The sequence below is a fragment of the Rhinoderma darwinii genome, chromosome 5, assembly GCF_050947455.1.
Source record: "Rhinoderma darwinii isolate aRhiDar2 chromosome 5, aRhiDar2.hap1, whole genome shotgun sequence".
Lineage (NCBI taxonomy): Eukaryota > Metazoa > Chordata > Amphibia > Anura > Rhinodermatidae > Rhinoderma > Rhinoderma darwinii.
Genome location: NC_134691.1, coordinates 168,588,750 through 168,616,080, shown reverse-complemented (window position 1 = coordinate 168,616,080; position 27,331 = coordinate 168,588,750).

Genomic DNA, 27,331 nt, shown 5'->3' with positions numbered 1-27,331 from the left:
GCAGCCTAGCATTACAAGGGTGGGAAGGTCCACTGTTTTTGGCCCTTCCCAGCCTCATAATACCAGCCTGCGGCCGCCCCAGAGCCCGACCATCACAACAGATGGTCGGGTACTGGATCGTACCTGGCTCTTCCCGGCACCCCTGGTGGTGGTGGGTACCGGGGTAATAATGGTGGTTAGTGTTAGCCTCTGCACCGGCTAATACTAAGCCTCGCCTTAGTAATGGATGTTGTCACTCAGACAGCGGCCATTACTAAAGTGGTAGTAATAAAATTTGAAAAGACAAAGATATAGATAAAATATTTTATTGAAATAAAGCACCCCCAACACAACCCTCATTAACCATTTTATTGTAGAAAAAAAAAACGTAATCGAAGTAGTCCTCGAAACCGACGTAGTCCTAACACCAAACCTGTAAAAAAAAAAAAATGAAATAAAACATGTCGTAGGCTTAGATTCAGTTTAATGTGTGATACTGACTGTTATACCATGTATAGAAGCCTGCCACGAAGTTAAATTAGATACAGGGCGCCAGAAGACAGTATCATACATGGCCATACAGACATATATACAAACAAACATACATGCAAACATACATACATACATACATACATATATACAAACATACACACATACATGCAAACTATCATACATACATGCATACACACACACATGAAACCATACATACAAACATGCAAAGATACATACATATATACAAGCATGCACAAATATACATGCAAACATAAATACATGCAAACATAATTACATACATGCACATATATATAAACATACATGCAAACATACATGCAAAAATAAAAACATGCAAACATACATGACAACATACATACATACATACATACATGCAAACATACATACATACATGCCAACATACATGACAACATACATACATACATGCAAATATACATTCATGCAAACATACATAAATACAAAAACATATATACATACATACATGCAAATATATACATGCAAATATACATACAAACATGCACATATATACATACATGACAACATACATACATGACGACATACATACATACATACATACATAAAATGCAAACATACATACATACATACATTCATGCAAACATACATACATACATGCAAATATATACATGCAAATATACATGCCAACATACATACATACATACATGCAAACATACACACATGCAAATGTATACATGCAAATATACATACAAACATACATGCACATATATACATACATATATGACAACATACATACATACATACATGACAACAAGCAAACATACATTCATGAATACATACATTCATGCAAACATACATACATACATACAAACATACATTCATGCAAACATACATACATGCAAACATACATACATACATGCAAATATATACATGCAAATATACATACACACATGCACATATATACATACATGCAAACATACATGCACATATATACATACATACATGACAACATACAACATACATACATACATGCAAACATACATACATGCCAAAAAAAATAATAATACGTTCATACTTACTTTCCTCCTGTCCGGCCTCCAGCGATGACGTTTCATCCATGTCGCCGCTGCAGCCTGTGATTGGCTGCAGAGGCGGTCACGTGGGATGAAGCGTCATCCTGACTTGCGTGACCGCCACTACAGCCTGTGATTGGCTGCAGCGGCGAAAGGGATGAAACGTCATCGCTGGAGGCCGGACAGGAGGAAAGTAAGTACGAACGTATAATTTTTATTTTTTTATTACATTTAAATTGTATTTTCCGCGCGCCGAGCATGTACTGTCAAGGTTGCTGAAAGAGTTAGTGCAGCCCATTAACTCTATCAGCACCCGAGACAGTAGCATGCTCGGCGCACGTAAGTGACAGGTTCGGTCCGAACTAGTTCGGTCCGAATCGAACTTTTTTGTGAAATTCGGCGAACTAGCCGAACCGAACTTTTGAAAAGTTCGCTCATCTCTAGTTATAATTATATATCATGACCTGGGACCCTATATAGTTCTCTGAACAAGTGTATACTCCCTGACGGTTTTCCAGGTGCTATTTATTTATTTATTTATTTATGCACTCATGTATTATCCCCTTCAGGACGCAGCCACTTTTGGACCTTATAACACAGCCTCATTTTTTAAATCTGACATGTGTCACTTTATGTGGTAATTACTCTGGAATGCTTTTACCTATCCAAGCGATTCTGAGATTGTTTTCTTGTGACATATTGTACTTTAAGTTAGTGAAAAAATTTGGTCGATATATTCAATATTTTTGTGTGAAAAACACCAAAATTTAGAGAAAATTTGCAAAAAATTAGCATTTTCTAAATTCAAATGTATTTTGACCCCCCCCCCCCAGGTGTTTCATAGATTTCATTAGAATTGGGCAGTAAACATGAAAAATTTAATTTTTTTCCACTAAGACGTAGCTTTAGGTAAAAATGTTTCATTTTCTCATCAAATAAAGGAGAAAAATCACCGTAACATTTGTAAAGCAACTTCTCCAGAGTACGGAAATACCCCATATGTGGTAATAAAGTACTGTATGAATACACATCAGGGCTCAGAAGGGAAGGCGCGCCATTTGGCTTTTGGAGAGCAGATTTTTCTGGATTGGTTTTTCTGCGCCATGTCGCTTTTGCAAAGCCCCTTAGGTAGCAAAACAGTGGAAACGACCCAAAAGTGACTCAATTTAGCAAACTACACCCATTGAGGAATTCATCTAGGGGTGTAGTGAGCATTTTGACCCCACAGGTGTCTCATATATTTTATTAGAAATGGGCAGTGAAAATGAAAAATTACATTATTTTCCAATAAAATGTTTCATTTTCTCAACAAATAAAGGAGAAAAAGCACCGTAACATTTGTAAAGCAACTTCTTCAGAGTAGGGAAATACCCCACACATGGTGGTAAACTGCTATTTGGACACACAGCAAGGCTCTAAAGGGAAGGAGTGCCATTTAGTATTTGGAGTGGAGATTTTATAAGATTCGTTTTTTGACACCATGTTGCATTGAGCTATAGTACCAGTACAGTGGTACCCCCCTAAAACTTACCCCATTTTGGAAACTAGATCCCTCAAAGAATTGATCTAGGGGTGTAGTGAGCATTTTGACCGCACAAGTGTTTTGCAAAAATGAGTAAACAATAGATGTTGCAGATTGAAAATTGCTGTTTTCCACAGATATGCCATTTCAGTGCCCAATGTGTTGTCCCCAGCTTGTACCACCGTAGACACACACCCCATAAATTGTTAAATGGGTTCTCCAGAATACCCCATATGTGGTCATAAATTGCCATTTGGGCACACTGCCAGGCTCAGTTGGACCACCATTTGGCTTTTGTAGCACAGATTTTGCTTGGTGTATTAGTGGTATTTCAGCTTATAATGTGGGGGCATATGTGAGCTGGGCAGAGTACATCAGGGTATATGTAATCTGGGTGGAGTACATCAGGGTATATGTAAGCTGGGCGGAGTACATCAGGATATATGTAAACTGTGGAGTACATCAGGGCATATGTAATATGTGCGGGTACATCAGGCTATATGTATGCTGTGAGGAGTACATCAGGGTATATGTAAGCTGGGCGGAGTACATCAGGATATATGTAAGCTGTGCGTAGTACATCAGGATATGTAAACTGTGGAGTACATCAGGGCATATGTAATATGTGCGGGTACATCAGGCTATATGTAAGCTGTGAGGAGTACATCAGGGTATATGTAAGCTGTGCGGAGTACATCAGGGCATATGTAAGCTGGGCGGAGTGCAACAGGTCATATATAGGATGATGCAATAATGGGGAGAATGAATATTCCATGGATTGGTGTGGTACGCTTTGAACCAATCCTTTATACACAGGCCAGGTTTATTGGGTATTATACAAAATATCTGCGCTCCAGTGTTGCCTTATATTTGACTTCTTCACTAGCCCTATAAGCCGCACAAGGGTCTAAAGTTTCCTCATCACCGCTGCATCTACAGGGTCCACCTGTGAGGTCCAGCAAATGACAATGTGGGGTATTTAGTGAAATTCTACTGGACCTAAGAATGAGTCTGGGCCGTCATTTAGAATCATTTTGCATCATTGCGTTTTGAGAGTCATAACGTGTTATTTTTCCGTTGACGGAGCTGTGTGAGGGCGCGTTTTTTGTGGAACGAGCTGTAATTTTTATTGGTTCCATTTTGCGGTACATGCGATTTTTTTATCACTATTTATTCAATTTTTTGGGAAATGAGGAAACCAAAAAACAGCCATTCCAGCACGTTTCTTTTTTTTTACAGTGTTCACCGTGCAGTATAAACAACATGTTAACTTTATTCTGCGGGGCGATACGATTACAGCGACACCAAATTAATATAGTTTTTTTATGTTTCACTACGATCCCACAGTAAAAATACTCTTTTCTAAAAAAAATCATGTTTTAGTGTTGCCATTTTCTGTCAGCCATAACTTTTTTATTTTTTAGTTGATATCGCTGCGGGACGGCTTGTTTTATGCATGACTAACTGTAGTTTCTATTGGTACCATTTTGCGTTACTTGCAACTTTTTGATCACTTTTTATTACATTTTTTTGGAGACAAGATGACCAAAAAATAAAATGCTGTCATTGTTTTTTATTAAAAAAATTTACGGTGTTCACCGTGCGGTATAAGTAATGTGATATTTTTATAGATCAGGCCGTTCCGAACGCGGCGATACCTATTATGTATAGTTTTTTTTCATATTATCATTTTTTTTTCTAATAATAAAGGAGTTGATCAGGGAAACAGGGCAAGTGTTGTTTTTATTATTTATTTATTATTTATTAACTTTTATTTATTTATTTTTCTTTTACATTTTTTTTAAAAATTTGTACTTTTTCTTTTACACTGACCTGGGGACATGAAGATCTGGTCTTCTGATCCCCACTACGATGCACTGCACTACTTATGTAGTGCAGTGTATCGTAACTGTCATTCTTCATTTGACAGTTAGCGTATTAGGTCCTGCCTCGGGCAGGACCTATTAGGCTACCGTACCTTGGCAACCAGGAAGCCTAGTAATGGCTTCCTGGTTGCCATAGCAACAATCGCCACCCGCGATCCATCGCGGGGGTGGGCCCGGGGGTTACAGAGGGAGCTCCCTCCCTCTGTCAACCACTTCAATGTGGTGGACGTCATTGACAGCCGCATTGAAGGGGTTAAATGGCTGCGATCGGCGGTAACAGCCATCGCAGCTATTGCAAGCGGCATGTCAGCTGACAGCCGCTGAAGATAAAGCGCGCACAGCTCCTGTGCTCGCTTTATCTGCAGGGCGTAACTTTACGCCCAAATGCGGGAACTCACTCAGAATTTGGACATACAGTTACGCCCAAATGCGGTAAGGGGTTATCCCCCTCATGCATACAGACAGCAGTGCTCTACAAAATGGGTAAGCTACTAACATCAAGTTGCATGTGTCTTTTCTAATAATGACTTATGTGTGTTAGGTGCTAAGTTGCACCATTGGTTATAATTATATATCATGACCTGGGACCCTATATAGTTCTCTGAACAAGTGTATACTCCCTGACGGTTTTCCAGGTGCTATTTATTTATTTATTTATGCACTCATGTATTATCCCCCTCATGAATATGCCATTACATAGCCTATCATATATAGGTGTCTGGCTTCCATGTTTTCCACACTGTGGTAGTCATCTTTGATTTTAACATGTGAGTATTTATATTTATTTTTGTTTTATGTACCAATAAAAATTTACAATTTTATCAGCAATAGCTTGGTTTTGACTCCATTTTTAGGTTGTTGTTCTAATATATTTCATGATTCCCCGCTAGTGTTACTAGTAGTCATGGGCACTAATTGTATTTTATGCCCTTACCCTATATACGACATTCCATTTGAAGTAATTTACTTTGTGCTATTTAAAAGGGGTATTTAGGTTGTCCTCCACATTGGTTGTGGTGTGAATATAGCCTAAGGCCGTGTGCTGAGGCTAGGCTAGATTCACACAAACATGTCCGTTTTGCATCTGCATAAAACGCTGCGTTTTACCTGCGTTGCAGTTCCGTGTGCCGTCAGTGTGTGTTCTGTGTGCCATCAGTTTTTAGTGTCAGTGTTGGTGCACATTTTTTATTTATTTATTGTTTTCTCAACCTTTCTTTAGCAACTGGTGCGTGAATCACGGACAGCACACGGATGACGTCCGTGTGTTGTCCATGATTTTCACGCACCCATTGACTTCAATGTGTGCGTGGTCCGCAAAAAATCACGCATTTCTGAATAGCCCCATTGAGTTAGATAGGTCGTGTGCTGTCAGTTGTTTTCACAACGGAAATTTTATAATTACTTTTTATTACAAATAATTTTTACTTTTTGAGATACAGCTGCTTTGTACCCTTTATACAGATCAACTGTATCATTCGCTAAATTCTGTACCAGTTAGGTCTGCTGGTCTGACAGGTTCAGTGAAAGCGGGTCTTGTGTATCTCTGACATGCAGGATCCACCTGTTATCTATCAGATCTAAATGATGAACTAAGATGTGATAGTTTGCAGTTGGACCCTGCGTGTCAGAGACACACAGGACCCGCTGACACTAAACACATGAGGTCCGCGGGACTGACGGATTCAGTTCTTAGCAAACAATACAACTGCTCTGTATAGAGAATACAAAGGAGCTGTACCTCAAAAACGAAAAATAATTCTTAATAAAAACATATTATAAAGTTTCACCAATCACACTGATTGACCTTTTTATTGAGAAAGAAAAAAACCTTTTAAAAGGTGTACATAGCCTTTAAAGAACAACTAATTTACTAATGGAATCACACTGGGAACCTCAGCGTAGAAGAAATTATACAGAAAATTTACAAAACCAGATACATTTTAATTTTTTCCTAGTAAAGCGTGATCCACATTTTTAAAACTGTAACCATAAGATACTTAATAATGAGTAAACAAAAATTAAGAACCTACATGATCTCAGTTTTTAAATACTTTGTATATATTTTCCTGGTTTTGCATTATTTTGTTAATCATTTTTCTCTAATATGAAAAAATTAAAGCATTTATTTCTCTATTTTATTAAACCATTCGTATAATTTATGTTAGTTTAACAAAGTCTTCCAAACATCTGTGAAACTTTGCTGAGCTAGTGTTTTGACTATTATCGAGCCTTATTTCACTCATTTAAGACAACAAAGGAAGAATTGCTGATTAGCATAATACCAGAAAAACACTCTTAAATTTTTGCTTGACTCTATGCACAAGCCAATCACTTAAATGTTTCTTTTTAAATGCTTTTTGCATTAAAAATACTTTTAACCCCTTAAGAACGCAGCCTAGTTTGGGCCTTAAGGCTCAGAGCCCATTTTTTAAAACTGACATATTTCATTTTATGAGGTAATAACTTCGGAATGCTTAAACTTATCCAAGCGATTCTGAGATTGTTTTCTCGTGAGACACTGGGCATTATGTTAGTGGTAAAATTTGGTCGATATATTAAGTGTTTATTTGTGAAAAGTTGCAAAATTTAGAGAAAATGTAGAAAAATAGCATTTTTCTGAATTTAAATGCATCTGTTTGTAAAACAGATGGTTATACCACCCAAAATAGTTACTAGTTCACATTTACGCTATGTCTACTTTAGATTGGCATACATTTTTGAACATTCTTTTATTTTTCTTGGACGTTACAAGGCTTAGAACATAAACAGAAATTTCTCATATTTTTAAGAACATTTCAAAAGCCTTTTTTTAAGGTACCTGTTCAGTTCTGAAGTGGCTTTGAGGGGCCTATGTAAAAGAACCCCCCATAAAACACCCCATTTTAAAAACTAGACCCCTCAAAGTATTCAAAACAGCATTTAGAAAGTTTATGTAACCCTTTAGGCATTTCACAGGAATTAAAGCAAAGTGGAGGGGAAATTAGCAAATTTCATTTATCTTGCTGTATTTCAATTTTATACAATTTTTTTCTGTAACACAGAAGGTTTTACCAGAGAAACACTACTAAATATGTATTGTCCAGATTCTGCAGTTTTTTGGAATGTCACACATGTGGCTCTAGTGTGCTCGTGGACTAAAACACAAGTCTCAGAAGCAAAGAAGCACCTAGTGCATTTTGAGGCCTCTTTTTTTATTAGAATATATTTTAGGAAGCATGCCAGGTTTGAAGAGGTGTTGAGGTGCCAAAACAGTAGGAATCCCCCAAAAGTGACCCCATTTTAGGAAACTACACCCCTAAAGGAATTAATTTATGTGTTTTGTGTCCATTTAGACCCCATAATGTTTTCACAGAACTTATTTGAATTGGGCTGGGTATTAAAACAAGTATTTTTTTCCAATAATATGTAGTCTTGGCTCAAAATTTCTTATTTTCACAAGAAATAAAATACCCCATTTTGTTGCCCAATTTGTCCTGAGTGCGGCAATACCCCATTTGTGGTGATAAACTGCCGTTTGGGCCCATGGGAGAGCTCAGAAGGAAAGGTATGTATGCAGAAGCCTCTAAAGTACCAGTACAGTTGAAACCCCCAAGAAGTGACCCAGTTTTAAAAACTACACCCTTAAGGCATTCATCTAGAGGTGTAGTGAGCATTGTGACCGGAGACATACACCCCATAAACTGTAATGTGGGTTCTCCCGGGTATGGTAATACCCTCAATGTGGCTGTTAACATCTGCCTGGGCACGCAGCGGGGCTCAGAAGGGAAAGATGAGGGGGATAAGCTGTGCGGAGGGCATCAGGGTAAGTAAAACTGGGGTAGATTAAAAATCTAGGGATGTATGATAAATTTTAAAACACGGTTTCATACAGAGCCCTGGTTTTTTGGGACACGTGTCACATTGATATATTGTGTGATTCCTTATCCCCCTCTTATAGCAGACTATGCACCTCTTTTGACTTTTTCCCTTCTTGCCAGTTTGGGGAACTTCTCCTGGAAAGTGTTGCCCTGGTACGATGCATGTGGACTCTTTTCCAGAAGTACTGGGTTCCCCCGTTCCTGGCCCTAAAGATTAGGTTCTTGATAACCACCTCTTGAAATTCCAGGAAAGTTCCCGTCTGGCCTGTACATCGATGTAGCACATACGCATTGTACAATGCCATCTGTATGATGTGCACGGCCAGCTTCTTATACCACACGGCATGGCGCTGTAGGGCTTTAGGACTTGATCTGACAAGTCCACCCCTCCCATGTACCTATTGTAGTCCAGGATGCAGTCTGGTTTGGGGGTCTCTGTACTGGTACCTCGTACAGGTACATGGGTACTGGTGTGGCATCTGTCTTGTCCTTGTACTTGACACACAATATGTTGCTGCTAGAATGTGCCCTGCTCTCACCCCTTATGAGTGTTTGCCCAAGCAGAGTCTTAGGGAGGCCTCTCAGATTTCTTCTAGCAGTGCCGCATGCTGCAATACTTCTGAAAGCGAGGCACTTGAAGAGTGGGGTGCTGGTATAAAAATTGTCCAGGTAGAGGTGGTAACCCTGGTCCAGCAGTGGGTGCACCAAATCCCACACAATTTTTGCATAACTCCTAGTAAGGGGGGGCATTCTGGGGGCTGAATACTGGTGTCCTTCCCTTCATATATCCTCAATTTGTAAGTATACGCTGATGCACTCTCGCACAGCTTATACATCTTCACGCCATACCTTGCCCTCTTACTCCGCAGGTACTGGCGTAATTGAAGCCTCCCTTTAAAATGTACCAAGGACTCATCAATAGAAATACACTCCTCAGGGGTGTATGCTTGGGAAACCTGGGCACTGAAACTGTCTAATAGGGGTTTCCGTTTATACAAACGGTCAAAACTGGGGTCATCTCGGGGTGGGCACGGCTCATTATCAGTATAATGTAAGAAGCGAAGTATTGCCTAATTTTTTTATTTTTTTTAGGTTCCCGTTCAGTTCTGAAGTTGCTTTGAGGGGCCTATTTATTAGAAACCCCTATCAAAGACCCCATTTTAGAAACTAGGCCCCTCAAAGTATTCACAACAGCATATAGATAGTTTATTAACCCTTTAGGTGTTTCACAGGAATTTAGAGAAAAGTAGAAATTAAATTTACATTTATTTTTTTTGTCAGAAAATCCTTTTTATTCACAAACAGTAGGTTTTACTAGAGACACGCAACTCAATACTTATTGCCCATATTCTGCAGTTTTGAGAAATCTCCCACATGTGGCCCTAGTGTGATAATGGACTGAAACACCGGCCTCCGAATCAAAGGAGCACATAGTGGATTTTGAGGCCTCCTTTTTATTAGGCACAATGCCTGGTTTGAAGAAGTCTTGTGGTGCCAAAACCGTGGAAACCACCCAAAAGTGACCCTATTTTGGAAACTAGACCCCTTGAGGAATTCATTGTAGTTTCATGGGGTGCATGCAACTTTTTGATCAGTTTTTATTCTATTTTTAAGAGGCGTGGTGACTAAAAAACAGCAATTCTACTATAGTTTTTTTTATTCGAATTTTTTTTACAGCGTTCACCGTGCGCTATAAATGACATATTAACTTTATTCTGCGGGGCGATACGATTACGGCGTAATTTGCACAATAAAATACTTTTTGTAAAAAATCATTTACATTTTGTGTTACCTTATTCTAAGAGCCATAACTTTTTACATTTTCCATCAAGAAAGCCATGCGAGGACTTGTTTTTTTTGCGTAACAAACTGTAGTTTTGATCAGTACCATTTTTAGGTACATGCAACTTTTTGATCTCTTTTTATTCCATTTTTTGGGAGGTGAAGTGACCAAACAATTGTGATTCTGGTATGGTTTATTATTATTTTATGGCGTTCACTGCGCGGGATAAATAACAAAATAATTTTGGAGTTCAGGTCGTTACGGACGTGGGGATACCAATTATGTATAGTGTGTTTGTTTTTTTTATTTATTCTTATTAATAATAAAGGACTGATAAGGGAAAAGGGGGGATTTTTACATTTATTACTTTTAAAACTTTTATTTTCTTATTTTTACACAACTTTTTTTTACTTTATTACTTTGTCCCACTAGGGGACTTGAGGGCAGGGGGCCCTGATCACAATTCTAATACACTGCACTATATGCGTAGTGCAGTTTATTAGCTCTGTCAGCTACTCACTGACAGCAAGCATAGTGGGTCCTGAATTTGTCAGGACCCACTAGGCTTCCGTAGATGGCATTGCAGGATGCCATTGTTCGGTGTCCGGTTGCCATAGCCACCATCGCCAGCCCCTATCATGTAGCGGGCCGTTGATGGTGGTTTAACCCCTAAAAATCCGCGATCACTATTGAACGCGGCTTTTAAGGGGTTAATCAGTGGGGACGCAGCGCTCGGTTCCCGCTATGGGAGCTGCGGCAACCGCTGTATAAGTCAGCAGCTGTCACAGCTCCTGTATCGGGAAGATGGCCGAAATTGCCGTTCCTTCCGTGACGTACTATTCCGTCATGGAGCGGGAATGGGATGGTTACCATGATGGAATAGTACATCACTGACCGTTAAGGGATTAATATACAGTATAATTACAGATTTTTCTACACATTTCTTTTATATTAGAGGCTATGTACACTTTTTACCGCTTCACGCACCTGGATGTAACTACACGTCCTGGTGCAGACGTTGAATGAAGGCCCCCTGGTCTGCCTTTTTTCTGCTCCTCTGGCAGGGCTTCATAGGCGCCTATAGAAATGACAGTGCATTGTGATACATTAGTATTGCAATGTATTGTACCAGCGAGGAAAAGGATCAGCACTCATTGTACTAGGAAAAAAAGCAAAAAGGGAGACACGGCGCCAAGTAGCGTGATCAATAGTATAAGGAGCAAAAAAACGGTACATAAATGCTCACCTGTTCAGTGGCAAATTACCGACATGTAATTTGTATCAATAGCTGCTGCCAATCCCGGACGCAATCCCCGTGGAGATGCCAAAGTAATATTGAAGTAACAGAAAAAAAACGGGATAAACGGTGCTGCTTATAAAGGTACGGTTTATTAGAAGGATGCTACGCGTTTCGGCGCCGTACCGGCGTCTTCATCAGGCATGTTGCAGGGTTAAAAACCACATGTATATATACCAAATACCATAGGGTAAATTACAAACTGATTGGACCAGTTCAGACCAGCCTCCTGGCCAAAAACCGCCAAAAACAGCAGGTCAAAGTTCAGAAGTTGATACAAATAAAGAGAGAAAAAAAAAAAAAGGGAAATGCAATATGCAAACATATAACAAGGAAATAACAATATATGACAAGGATGATTGGATAAAACACATGGATCACAAATCAGAGTGAACTACCAGCTAGTTTACGATAATAGAAATAAAAAATATATATAATTATAATAACAAACATTGCTGAAGTACATACGTGATGGTAGTTTAAGAAAAGGGCAGCGGCCGTTGTATGTTGCCAGGAAACACATACACAATACAATCCGGAAGAGGTAAAGCGGTCTCAATGGAACGCATGATGGAACGTTGTCAGGGAAACCACTGACAACAAAAATCCCGGAAGTGAAGCACAGTGATACGCATAATGGACCGCAGATACGGGCGATATGCTGGGATTATAAAAACAGGATTTACCTGATTAATACAGTAATGAATTACAATAGAAGATTTAGAAGGACATAATAAAGGACCTAACCCGGGGACATATAGACAATTAGGACGGCAATACTAGATACAATAGCCGAAGAAATTCAATATTGATTTAGACATGCACGAACTATAAATAATAATTAATAATATTATTATAGAGCGTAAAGAAATATATATATATAAAAAAATATATAGTATGAACTAGCCTCAGCTAATAAAATTCACATAAAAAATTCACATAAAATGTTAGGGTAAAATTACATAGCACAATGATAATAATACTTACAACAAAACTGCATAACTGAAGATAGAAGGGTTATTGTAAAATAGTAACAAAACGCTTATGAGGAACACAATCTAAAAGCAAGGTTAAATTAATCGTCAAGACTTCTATATCATTAATCCAATACGGAAGTATGGTTAAAAAGCAAGGTCAACAGTTATATAAACATAAACATAAGATCATTAATCCAATGCGGACTCTGTAATATCGTTAAGACCATGACAACGTTCCATCATGCGTTCCATTGAGACCGCTTTACCTCTTCCGGATTGTATTGTGTATGTGTTTCCTGGCAACATACAACGGCCGCTGCCCTTTTCTTAAACTACCATCACGTATGTACTTCAGCAATGTTTGTTATTATAATTATATATATTTTTTATTTCTATTATCGTAAACTAGCTGGTAGTTCACTCTGATTTGTGATCCATGTGTTTTATCCAATCATCCTTGTCATATATTGTTATTTCCTTGTTATATGTTTGCATATTGCATTTATTTATATCAACTTCTGAACTTTGACCTGCTGTTTTTGGCGGTTTTTGGCCAGGAGGCTGGTCTGAACTGGTCCAATCAGTTTGTAATTTACCCTATGGTATTTGGTATATATACATGTGGTTTTTAACCCTGCGACATGCCTGATGAAGACGCCGGTCCGGCGCCGAAACGCGTAGCATCCTTCTAATAAACCGTACCTTTATAAGCAGCGCCGTTTATCCCGTTTTTTTTCTCTTACTTCAATATTACTTTGGCATCTCCACGGGGATTGCGTCCGGGATTGGCAGCAGCTATTGATACAAATTACATGCCGGTAATTTGCCACTGAACAGGTGAGCATTTATGTACCGTTTTTTGCTCCTTATACTATTGATCACGCTACTTGGCGCCGTGTCTCCCTTTTTGCTTTTTTTCCTAGTACTAATTTTCGGGCCATTGCTCATACCCCACCTGGGTGGCTTGGATCCCGTTTTATGAGGTACTCCGTGCACTCTTGCCCCGTATGAATTCAAGGATAACCGTGCTGGAGACCCTCTGACACTGGCAGCCTCTATTCTACCTTCAACTACTACTCCGGTTTTGCCTTCAACCACTACTCCGATTAACAACGAATACCTTTTTTCTGTGATGGATTTCATCAGAGAAAGAGCTACCACTCGTGATTGTCTTTTCACACAATTGACATCCATGGACTCCCATGGGGATGGGACTGTGCCTGTAAATAACCCCACCAATATTGAGGAAATGAAGAAAATGACTAACTTGTTTCTACAATTGGAGGATCTATTGAAAGAGGAATCCTTCCTAAGCATTGACTGTCATTTTTTGGACATGTATCTGTCAGAAAAAATAGCCCCTAGGGGCCTCAGGGTCTATTTCAATACCCCGTATCTAAATGATGAAGATTTCTTTATTGAATGGGTTAAAGCTCTGGAACTGAGCAATGCAGGGCTTATCAAATGTCTGCACAAAAAAAGATCTGACATTTGTGCTGGTCTGTCTAGAACTATAGAGGACCTGAGTGAGCAGTTATATTGTTTTTCTGATTTTCCAGATTACAAAAAACTGGAATTATCTACTATTGAACGTCTGCATATATTTGAAAAAGAAACTATTAGCAGAAAAATGAAAAAACTCAAACGTGATAGAGATGATTATGTTGACAACAAGTTGGGGGACTGGACATCTAAACCCCCTCCCACCATACGTCCGCTCATGGACCGTTATAATAATAATTTTAGAAATAAACCTGATATTCCTCGTATTAATTTATCATATTCCCGCAAACGTTTTAAATCAAAACATGGCCTAATTAGAGACGAGACATCTACAACTAACCTTAGCATTAATTTGAATACACCCACCCCTGTAGTCAATCTGAATAAAAATAATGGCACATGTAATCACACCATTCCCATGGCCCTCATTCATAAGTCTGTACCAGCCCAGATTCCTACCGGCCATGCATTGTCCCAATATCCCAATCCCACTAATTGCATAGCTCCTATGAATCCTACTACCACAAATACCAAAAATATGTCCAAAAATAATAACCTATTGGGACAAATACCTCAACATGCATTCAAGTCCGCCAATTTGGATGCTCATCTTAAATTATTTAACCTCATCCCTGACACTCCGCCTAGTCTTACCTCTGATTTATTTTTTGAATCCCCTGTATTTAATGATTCTATTGATGTTGATGTAGCATCACCCCTCCCATCATGCTTGCTGAACATTTCTGTACACGACAATCCGGTCCCTTTGGACAATCGACATACGAGGACACACCCACTGAACATGACCACGGATGGTTTAGAACCTATTTTTGAAAATACCCTGGGAACTGTGTCTTTTTTAGGACTCCCATCGCAGTTCACCCGACCCCCGATCACTCCGATATCCCGATCACAAGATATTCTTCTGCCTTTTTTAAAAAGTCCAAAATCCCAAACCATCACTGCCTTTTTTCCGAGGATACAAAAGATTACAATAAAAAGAAAACTGGAGGAAGAACCAGAGGATGTAGAGGGGGCAGACACAAGCCCCTCCCTGCTTCCAAAAAAGCACAGACAGAAACAATAAAATTGTTCAATCTATCCAAATATAATCTTAATACTGATGAAACAAGTTTACTGTCCAAGGGCCTATCTTTTTGCCCAACTACCTCTGCCGATGGCTTCGAAATTTTTATGGACCTTAATAGGTTTATGCGTAAACTAACACTCCTACGACATTTTGCACTAATACCCAAAAATTCTCTACCTGAGCTCCCACACCAAATGGTCCTATCCCCCCATTGTCCTAAGCCCATCAGTGTAGACGTTCGGCCTAGATCTACGTTTTATCCCCTCCACCACCGTGGACCAGCTCTTGAAACTTTTTATAACCTGGTCAGTAATGATCTTAAAACAATAGAACAACACATACATTCTCTGGATAACCTTACGCGATCTGAGCGTATTTCATTAAAGAATCTCCAAAAGAACCACCAAATTGTTATACGGTCCGCAGATAAAGGTGGTGGGATTATCATCCAGGATCGTTTGGATTATACCAATGAGGCCTATAGATTGCTGTCTGATACTAATTACTATGAGAAACTGCAATGTAATCCAATACCCTTGTTTCAAACTAAATATAAAAATCTTATTGAAACCGCTTTCAGGGATCAGATTTTAAATAAAAAAGAAAAATTATTTTTAAAGGCATGGTGTTGCCCTAAAAACATGTTTTTTTTTAAAAAAATTAAACATTTAGTGTGTGGGTGATTAAACATTGTTCAAATTTTTTATTTTTTTTGCACGAGTCCAGGAAATATTATAAATTATTTCTAATTTATAATACTACCCATTTTTGGTCACTAGATGGAGCTGTTCCCAATGTTGCAGCATTGCAACATTGGGTTAAAAGCCCTCGCTCTAGTGAGCTCTCAGCATCCCCCCCTCCTTTATCCTGGCTAGTGCCGGGATAAACGAGGGGTTTGAAAGGTTTAACCTCCTACACTGTGTGTCGCCATTTTTTGAGGTAACCCACAGTGTAGTAGGTTTACATACAGTAGTAAACACACACAAACACTAACATACATTGAAATGTCTTACCTGCTCCTGCCGCCGCGGCTCCCTCGGGCCCGTCCGCTCCCTTTGCTGCCGCTGTTCCATGTGCACAAGTCCGGAAGCCGCGACCGGAAGTAGTAATATTACAGTCCGGCCGCGACTTCCGGTCCACAGGAAAATGGCGCCGGACGGCGCCAATTTCGAATAGGACTGTGTGGGAGCGGCGCATGCACAGCTCCCACACAGACGCCGTACACGGACGTGAATGGGACGGGAGCCGTTCACAGTCCCTATGGGACTGTGGCTGCCGTACTCCATGTCTGTGTGTGTCGTTAATCGACACACACAGAAATGGAACAAAAAATGGCAGCCCCCATAGGGAAGAAAAAGTGTAAAAATAAGAAACAGTAAAACACAAACACACAAATGAATAAAAACGTTTTTATTACAGCACTAACATCTTTAACATATAAAAAAATTATTTGCCATGACACTGTTCCTTTAACTGTTCCATTTCCTACCACACCGTTCCTCTACCACTTACCTAAGGTTCATAAATCCCTATCTAATCCCCCTGGTAGACCCATCATATCTGGAATAGGGTCCCTTACAAGTAATCTATCCCACTTTATAGATATTCATCTCCAGACACATGTGTCTAAATTACCATCTCATCTTATAGACTCAACTGATCTAATTAGAGAGCTGTACCACTTACAAACCATTCATGATTTTACGGATCTTTGGTTTTTAACAGCAGATGTCTCATCATTATACACGAACATCCCCCATGACCTTGGTATGCAGGCATCACAAACCTACCTAATGTCTGATCCACGATTACCAAACAACCAGATCAATTTTTTAATGGAGTGCATTGATTTTATACTTCAACACAATGTGTTCACATTTGAAGGGAGTTTTTATAGACAGTTAAAGGGCTGTGCGATGGGGTCGAGATTTGCCCCATCGTACGCCAATCTGTACATGGGGGCCTTTGAAGATTTTTATATTTATGGTAATGATAAATTTAGGGACAATATTATATTTTATAAACGGTATATCGATGACCTCTTTTTTATTATCAAAGGTGAGGCGACAGTTATTTCAGATTTTATCGAGCATCTTAATGATAACAGTTATGGTATCTCCTTTACACACACATCTTCCCGTGAATACATTGATTTTTTAGATCTTACAATTATGAAAAATGGTCACCTCATTAGTACTAAAACACATTTTAAAGGAGTTGATGTGAATAGCTACTTGGATTTTAAAACTGCACATTACCAACCTTGGCTAAAAAACGTACCCTTTGGCCAATTCAGGCGGATAAGAAAAAACTGCACTAATGACAAAGATTTCTCGACTGAATGTAATTTATTAAAAAGAAGGTTTAAACAAAAAAACTTCCCAGCAAGCCTGATTATGGGAGCAGAATCGAGAGCAAAGGCATTAACACAATTAGATTGCATTAATCCGAGTGCTTGTATAGAGAAATCCACAGATTTTAATTGCAATTTTATTACTACTTTTAACAAAGGAAGCAAATTAATTAGTTCAACAATTAATAAACATTGGCATATCCTTAAGAACGACCAATATATGAAAAGTATTATTCCCACTAGACCCAAGATCACTTATAGAAGGGCTAAAACATTGAGGAATTTAATTGCACCTAGTAGATTACGGAAAATTAATTGTGACCCTCATAAAACAATTTTAACATCTAATGGCTCATATCGTTGCGGCAAACCAAGATGCCTCTGTTGTTCCAATATTGCGAACAAAATAACTAATTTTATATCGGTAAATACCAAGGAAAGTTTCCCGATTAAAAACGTCCTCAACTGCGGGAGCGACTATGTTATATACCTATTACAATGCACATGTGACCGTCAATACGTGGGTCGTACCACCCAAACCCTTAGAAATAGGATCAATAAGCATAGATTTAATGTCAGGACTGGTTTCGTTAAACATAGTGTATCTCGCCATTGTGCCACTGTACATAACTGTAACTTTGGCGTTATTACTGTAACTCCTATAGAGAGAATACCTATCGATATACCCGATAGATTTACCAGATTAAAACAAAGGGAAAATTTCTGGATATATAAATTGGGAACGTTATACCCCAATGGTCTTAACGATATTACAGAGTCCGCATTGGATTAATGATCTTATGTTTATGTTTATATAACTGTTGACCTTGCTTTTTAACCATACTTCCGTATTGGATTAATGATATAGAAGTCTTGACGATTAATTTAACCTTGCTTTTAGATTGTGTTCCTCATAAGCGTTTTGTTACTATTTTACAATAACCCTTCTATCTTCATTTATGCAGTTTTGTTGTAAGTATTATTATCATTGTGCTATGTAATTTTACCCTAACATTTTATGTGAATTTTTTATGTGAATTTTATTAGCTGAGGCTAGTTCATACTATATATTTTTTTATATATATATATATATTTCTTTACGCTCTATAATAATATTATTAATTATTATTTATAGTTCGTGCATGTCTAAATCAATATTGAATTTCTTCGGCTATTGTATCTAGTATTGCCGTCCTAATTGTCTATATGTCCCCGGGTTAGGTCCTTTATTATGTCCTTCTAAATCTTCTATTGTAATTCATTACTGTATTAATCAGGTAAATCCTGTTTTTATAATCCCAGCATATCGCCCGTATCTGCGGTCCATTATGCGTATCACTGTGCTTCACTTCCGGGATTTTTGTTGTCAGTGGTTTCCCTGACAACGTTCCATCATGCGTTCCATTGAGACCGCTTTACCTCTTCCGGATTGTATTGTGTATGTGTTTCCTGGCAACATACAACGGTCGCTGCCCTTTTCTTAAACTACCATCACGTATGTACTTCAGCAATGTTTGTTATTATAATTATATATATTTTTTATTTCTATTATCGTAAACTAGCTGGTAGTTCACTCTGATTTGTGATCCATGTGTTTTATCCAATCATCCTTGTCATATATTGTTATTTCCTTCTTATATGTTTGCATATTGCATTTCCCCTTTTTTTTTTTTCTCTCTCTTTATTTGTATCAACTTCTGAACTTTGACCTGCTGTTTTTGGCGGTTTTTGGCCAGGAGGCTGGTCTGAACTGGTCCAATCAGTTTGTAATTTACCCTATGGTATTTGGTATATATACATGTGGTTTTTAACCCTGCGACATGCCTGATGAAGACGCCGGTCCGGCGCCGAAACGCGTAGCATCCTTCTAATAAACCGTACCTTTATAAGCAGCGCCGTTTATCCCGTTTTTTTTCTCTTACTTCAACAGCACTCATTGTGGAATATAATCATATTCTTTATTGAAATAGCCAGTGGGTAAAAACAGGCAAAGTGGACAAATTACACAAATCATCCGTCCCCTCTGACACGTTTCTAGCTCTCAAGAGCCATTACTTATAGATTACTCTATGAGCAATGGCTCTTGAGAGCTTGAAACACGTCAGAGGGGACAAACACTTTATGTAATTTGTCCACGTACAATTTCCCAGTATATTCTATGGTATTTAAAATGGTGTCAATAGAAACTACAACTACTCCCTCAAAAAATAAGCCCTCACACCACTCTATTGATGGAAAACTATAAGGTATGGCTCTTGGAGTGCGGAGAGTGAAAAATAAAAAAAAACAAAAATAGCTCAGTCCTGATGCATATAAAATGTAAAAGAAATACAAAAAACAACTAAAAAAATCTTCTATCCTTTTGCGTCTAAGGCTGGGTTCACATGACCTATTTTCAGGCGTAAACGAGGCGTATTATGCCTCGATTTACGCCTGAAAATAGGGCTAGAATATGTCGGCAAACATCTGCCCATTCATTTGAATGGGTTTGCCGACGTACTGTGCAGACGACCTGTAATTTACGCGTCGTCGTTTGACAGCTGTCAAACGACGACGCTTAAATTGACTGCCTCGGCAAAGAAGTGCAGGGCACTTCTTTGCAACGTAATTTGAGCCATTCTTCATTGAAATCAATGAAGAGCAGCTCAAGATTTACGAGCGTCAAAGACGCCTCGCATAATGTGAGGAGGAGCTTTTACGTCTGAAACGAGGCAGCTGTTTTCTCCTGAAAACAGTCTTTTCAGACGTAAAAGCCTCTCATCGTGTGCACATACCCTTACAGCTCCTATGCAGACCTATGTGTCTCCATGTTTACAGACTACAAATAAGCCTTGGGTAGTCTGACCCTGTAGTCATACTCCCATCAATTTGTCCCCTGTTTCTTACTAATATTCATATAGTAATTTGTTTATTTTAAAAAGTCAGCACTATGATACTAGTGTGAACCCACCCTTACTCCATTTTTACACCTACTTTATATGTCTGCCCCATAGAAAAATGCAGAGGATTTTAAGAAGACATAACTGTCACAGCCCAGGTCATGTTGAAGCATTGATGTTTTGATCACTACTGTTTCTTCTGGTTTTGTAAAGAGTAAACGCATATTACGACAGCAGCAAATCATTATTCCTTAACCCCTTAAATGAATGCCAATATCCTTTTTAGAATTAGGCCTTGTTCACACGGCGCTTAAAAACCCTGATGTGTTAACGTGTCAAAAACGCTACTGTTTTTGTAAAGCACTTTTTAAACTACAGGCGTTTTTTTGATGTGTTTTGTGCATGCTTTTGGCAAAATTTTTTGGCGCGTAAGGACTCTTTTTGTGACAGGGTGGAACCTCTATTAAAATATAATTTTTAATGTTTTTAGAAATAAAATATAACAAAACAATGACAAAGGGGAAAACACACTGATAATGGTGTTTTACAAAAATTATTTTTGGCGATTAACCTGTTAGTACTCAAATGCAACCCTGTTAATAAATAGTTTTATATAGGTAAGTGTGCCTTTAGGTCCAGTTAACTCTCAGGCAGAGTGTAAGTATACCTCCTATTTAGAACCCTATAGATTTTTGGCTATAGGAACCCACTGAAGCCTGCAGCAGTACTGTCTCTAAAGCTAAGCAAAACAGAGGCTATTCATGCGCTCTAAAAAGAGTGACCCATGGTAGGTTTTGATTCTAAGTCCTAATGAAGTTACAATTTCCTATATAAAATCTAGCCTCAACATTTTTTGCCAGTATATTCACTGGCTCATCAGGAAGCAAACTGGTATAATAACGGTATGCAAATCACAATTGGCAGTGGCCAGTATGTAACTGAACTGCTGCTGTTAAATACCCTCAATCACGCCCACATCTTGACAACACTCCCCCCTTGACCGCCAATCAGAAGCAAAGCAGGAGCGGCTTGTATCCAGACGTCGTTCTGCTCCCTTAGACAGGTGCTGGGACAAAGATGGTGATGTAGCATCGCTAAGGGAACCTAGCAGCGCGTTCCCAGCTAGAGTAAATATCAAGTAGGCTGTCAGATCTCGGATAGGAGCAGATACGCTCCAGAGCCCGAGATGTTTCTATTGATTTCTATTTCAGATTGACTTAACACAGCCCCTATAACACGTTATGGATACATGTAAATATTTATATGAAGAGGTAAACGAGTGCCCTATCTATCAGAGGACACCGTAGATCTAAAATACACCATTTCACAGAGACTAAGGACAGGGAGGGTATATAATGAGACACATACCCACAAAATACACAACCTCTAAGGTGATGGAGAATGAGGTACAGAAGTATCATATAAATTCTATTTGAGGCTTAAATGAAGCAATTAGATGTTAGGTGTTCGTTTAACCCAGCCGGCTTAACTGATTTAATTTTATGGATCCACCGACTTTCAATCTGTTGGATCCTTTTGTTCAAATCGCCTCCCCTACAGTGTTGAGGAACAGTTTGAATACCAATGAATCTCATTGATTTGGGATCTCCATTATGCATCTGGTGTACACGTCTGGACACTGATGTGTCTCGTTTATTAATAATGTCATTAAAATGATCCCTCACTCTTCGTCAAAACTCACGTTTAGTTTTTCCCACATAATCTAGGGGACAGCTACATTGGGCCACTCCTTTTGTTTTAGAATTGATGAAGTCCTTTATTTCAAACTGTTCCCGAGTAGATGAACTCGAAAAGGTGTTTGAGGGCAGATTTTTGTCACATGCTACACATGTACCGCATTTAAATGTGCTTAAAGGTCTTCGTGTCTATCAATTACCCTGTCACAATGGGGGAGAGAAGTGACTGTTAACTAGCTGGTCCTTCCGACTCCTCCCTTTTTAAAAAGTGATTTGGGAATGTGGAGTAAAGACCTGCTAAATTATTTTCATCTCTGAATGTGCCTCGTAATATACCCCTATAACTCTGAATTGTTTATCCTCCTTAGTCTTTACTTTGGGGGTCAACAGAGTTTTCCTTTCTTTCTTAATGGCTACATCAAAAACTTCTCTTAGTGTTTGATCGGGGTAACTCTGTTTCTTAAAAAGTGTACCAAGATCCCTCGTCTGTTTGACAAATGTTGAGGTCTTAGTACAGTTTCTCCTGAGAAGGAGGTATTGTCCTCTAGAAATTCCCTTTTTCAGGGAATAAGAGTGAGAGCTCTCCCATCTCATGAGACTATTAGTAGCTTTGGCCTTTCGGAACACTTCAGTTTTGATGTAGCCATTTTGATCGCGTTGAATCAGAACATCTAGAAATGAAAGGGAGTGTTCTTCAATCTCAGCAGTAAATCTCAAACTCAGATCATTTGAGTTGATAAATGTTATAAACTCCAAGAAACTTTCCCTCATGGCCTTCCACAACATGAAAAGGTCATCTATGAATCTCAGACAGAGGCAGATGTGTGCCTGCTACCAGCTTAGATCCTCAGAAAAGATGACAGTGGTATCCCACCAGCCCGGGAGCAGATTGGCATACGTGGGTGCACAGGGACTACCCATCGCCATGCCCCTGAGCTGGTGGTAGTAGTGGCCATCAAAGACAAATACATTTTTCGTAAGATTGAATTATTTTAGTTCAAGTACAAATTCATTATGTGGCCACAAATGAACATCTCTAGTATCAAGAAAGGATTTTGTGGCCTTCAGATGATGATGAGTTTAACTATAAAGGGCCTCTACATCAATTGAGTCCTGCATTTCAATACCATCTAGATTTAATACTAGATCGGACGTGTCCCTTATGTATGAGGGTAAAGATTCTACATATGTACATAGTACGGTGTCCAACTAAATCCCTAGATTCTGATTGATACTGCCCATACTGGAAACAAATCAGTCTGCCTTTTAGAGAGGCTAGGCCATTGTGTATCTTTGGAAGTGAATAAAAGGTTGCCAAGACCGGATACAGTATGTTGGATATAGGAAGTCATATTATACTTTGCTGATGATTTTGGAGTATAAGGCTCTCAAGAGAAGTTCATTCAGTTCCCTTTGGAAGACACAGGTGGGGTTATTTTCTATAAAATGCTAAATCTGATAACCGCTCCAGACACAAGCATCTATATTTATCAGAGTCTAAGATCACCACATTCCCCCCCTTGTCTGAGGGTTTTATGGTTATGGTCTTATCTCGCTCCAAATTTTTTAGTGTCTCCTCTTCTGTTTTTGTTAGATTATTAAACCCTCTATGTCTTCATCTAGTTTTTCGAAGTCTTGAATCATTAACTGTGAAAAAATCTCTAAATGAGTTATAAGCCTGTGGTGGCATCCGTACACTTTTTTTGTTTCAGTGTCGTAAACGGTCCTAAAGACCTGTTCCTTTTGTTAGTCTCCATGGGAGCTTCTAGGGACTGAACTGCTGCTAAATCAGTGGCCTCTAAATTGAATTCTTGACAAATACGCTTGTCTCGTGCAACAAAAAATTTATGCCACTGAAGATTTGTAATGAAAAGAGAATTGTCTTTACACCATATAAAGCGATCATACTTTACTATGGGTACAAATGAGAGACCTTTTTAGAGAATATCAATTTCTGTATTATTAAGAGTTTTTGTAGACAGAGTCACGATTTGCATTTTATTGGATGTCATTGTTGTTGACCTGTTGGGCTACGATTCTGTAGAGGGTATAGACTGGGTGCAGCTTGGGCTAAGAAAGTAATGTTAAATGGCTGTTCCATCCTCTTCCTGCCTTGTGTCCCCCCTCTTTGAGGGACCTCTCGTCTATTAGTTTTGCTTCTCCCTCCTCCTCCTCTGTAGTAATTAGGACTCACATTGACTATGGGAATTAGGCGCATTTTACGCACCAAAGAATAAAGTTGACGCTAATCTTTTTTACGCTATGCGTTTTTTTAAAACATGCGCATAAAAAAACCTGTTGTATGCACTAATGGTGCGCTTTCCCATTGATGTCAATGGGAAGCCTAAATGATGCATTTTTGTCAAATTTTTTGATGTATAAAATGCGCCAAAAAACGCATCAAACAAAAGCCGTGTTGACCGGGCCTAAGGCCTAATGCCCACTTCAGTTTTTTTCGTCAGGGTGCTATCCGTTTTTTCAACTGAGAGCACCCTGACACATTCATTTCAATGGGGCCATGCACACTTCCGTTGTTGTAACTGAACCGTGCGGCCATTCCGTCACAAGTAGTGCAGGTCCTACTACTGCCCGTTTTTGACAGAACAGTCTCGACCTTTGCATTGATTTGGTCCGTGAAACAAGGGACTGCACACAGAAGACATCCGTGTGCGGTCCATGATTCACGGAACAGTCATTAGTGGCCGTACAATGGCCGACAGAAGTGTGCGTGAGGCCTAAGTCTTGCACAAGTCTCCTATGCAGCCCCTAGAGCAGATGTGTGCAAGAGTGGTGAACATATCTGGGATAAATTATTGCAGTCTGTGTAACCTGTTTTCTGCTGTACTATGTGTATACTGTTAGTTTGTTATTACTGTTATATGTCTTGTTATATTTGTAGAAGGAATATTTTTACTAATAAGTAATTTGACAGAATGTACTGAGCATGCTCAGAAAGCTTAGCATAGGAGACTGAGGAAAGTTCTAGAACGCAAGAGAAGGAGAAGGAGGTGGAGCTCTGTGCTAGAGGAGCCAACAAAATAGTGAAGGAAGAGAGACTTCAGAGAAACTCATGAGAGGAGAGTATGAAGAGGGACTACAGAGAGACTCATGAATGGAAAGACTGGAAAGAGAGAGAATCTGGAGAAAACTGTGGAGGCAGACAGCTACAGCTACAGGAGTGAGGCTAAGAACTGCTGGCACTGTCCTCACTGATGTGGCAGGTGGGAGCTGAGGAGAAGCTTGTGACTGTGATATGTGGATATTTTCAGAGACTGATATTGTGTCACTATATAACCCACAGATACTAATTTCATTTCTGAAGTAAAGTTGTGTAAAATCTGCCACCTCCCTTGTTCTTGTGCTCATATATTGCACTGGATGTGCCACCCTTACATGTGCATCTGTCTAATGACAGCTTGCGTTATTAAGCCCCAAACAGGCTTGATCATTAAGTGGTTACAACTTTTAAAATAAAAAAAAATACATATATACATATACAGTGAAGGAAATAAGTATTTGATCCCTTGCTGATTTTGTAAGTTTGCCCACTGTCAAAGACATGAACAGTCTAGAATTTTTAGTCTAGGTTAATTTTACCAGTGAGAGATAGATTATAAAAAATAAAAAATAAAAAATCACATTGTCAAAATTATATATATTTATTTGCATTGTGCACAGAGAAATAAGTATTTGATCCCTTTGGCAAACAAGACTTAACCCCTTGCGTACCTTTGACGTAATAGTACGTCGCTGGCCACTTATGCCAGCGTACCTTCGACGTACTATTACGGCGCAGGAATAAACTGTCACTATGTGAAATCACATAGTGACAGAACAGCGGCGGCAGCTGTCATTGACAGCTAACCGTCTCTGCTACCGGCCTGGGGACCAATTAGCAGTCCCCAATGCCGGCGATTGCTGTGATTGGTCAGTCTCTGAAGACTGACCAATCACAGCCGTCTGTGACGTCGTCTGCAGGAGAAAGCTCCTGTCACTTTCTCTGATCTCCTCATTTCTGTGAGATACGTGAGGAGATCAGAGAAAGCAGTGTAAAAAAAAAACAAACACTTTTTATTAACCCCTTCCCGAAAATGGGCGTATAGTAACGCCCTGAGGATGAAGCGGGCACAGGAGCTGTGCTCGCTCCATCTTCATCGGATGTCGGCTGTAATATACAGCCGACATCCCACTGCAACTACAGCGATCACTGTCCTCTCCGATCGCTGTAGTTTAACCCCTTAAATGCCGCTGTCAATAGCGACAGCGGCATTTAAGTGATTGATACAGAGGGAGGGGGCTCCCTCTGCACCCCATTGCCCCCCCCCGCGAAAAATCGCGGGGTTCTGATGGTTGCAATGGCAACCAGGAAGCCTAGCAACGGCTTCCTGGTTGCCAGGTACGGGAGCCTATTAGGTCCTGCCCAAGGCAGGACGTAATAGGCTCAACTGTCAGTTGTAAAGTGACAGTTACAATACACTGCACATCAGTACATACAGAAGTAGTGCAGTGCAGGGGATCAGAAGATCAGATCTTCCAGTCCCCTAGTATGTGTAAAATAAAAAGTGAAAAAAAAGTTAAAAAAAAAGTAAAAAAAAAGTAAAAAAAAAAGTTTTAGATAAATAAATAAATACAAGTTTTACGTAATAAAAACAATAATCGCCTTGTTTCCCTGATCAAGCCCTTTATAATTAGAAAAAAAATGAAAAAAAAGACAAAAACTAGACATAATAGGTATCGCCGCGTTCGTATCGGCCTGACCTAAAAAAATATCATATTATTTATCCCGCACGGTGAACACCGTAAAAAAAATACCATAAAAAACAATGGCAGAATTTCCTTTTTTGGTCACGTTGTTTCCAAAAAAATGGAATAAAAAGTGATCAAAAAGTCGCGCGTAGCCAAACATGGTACCAATAAAAACGACAGTGTGTCACGCAAAAAATGTATGT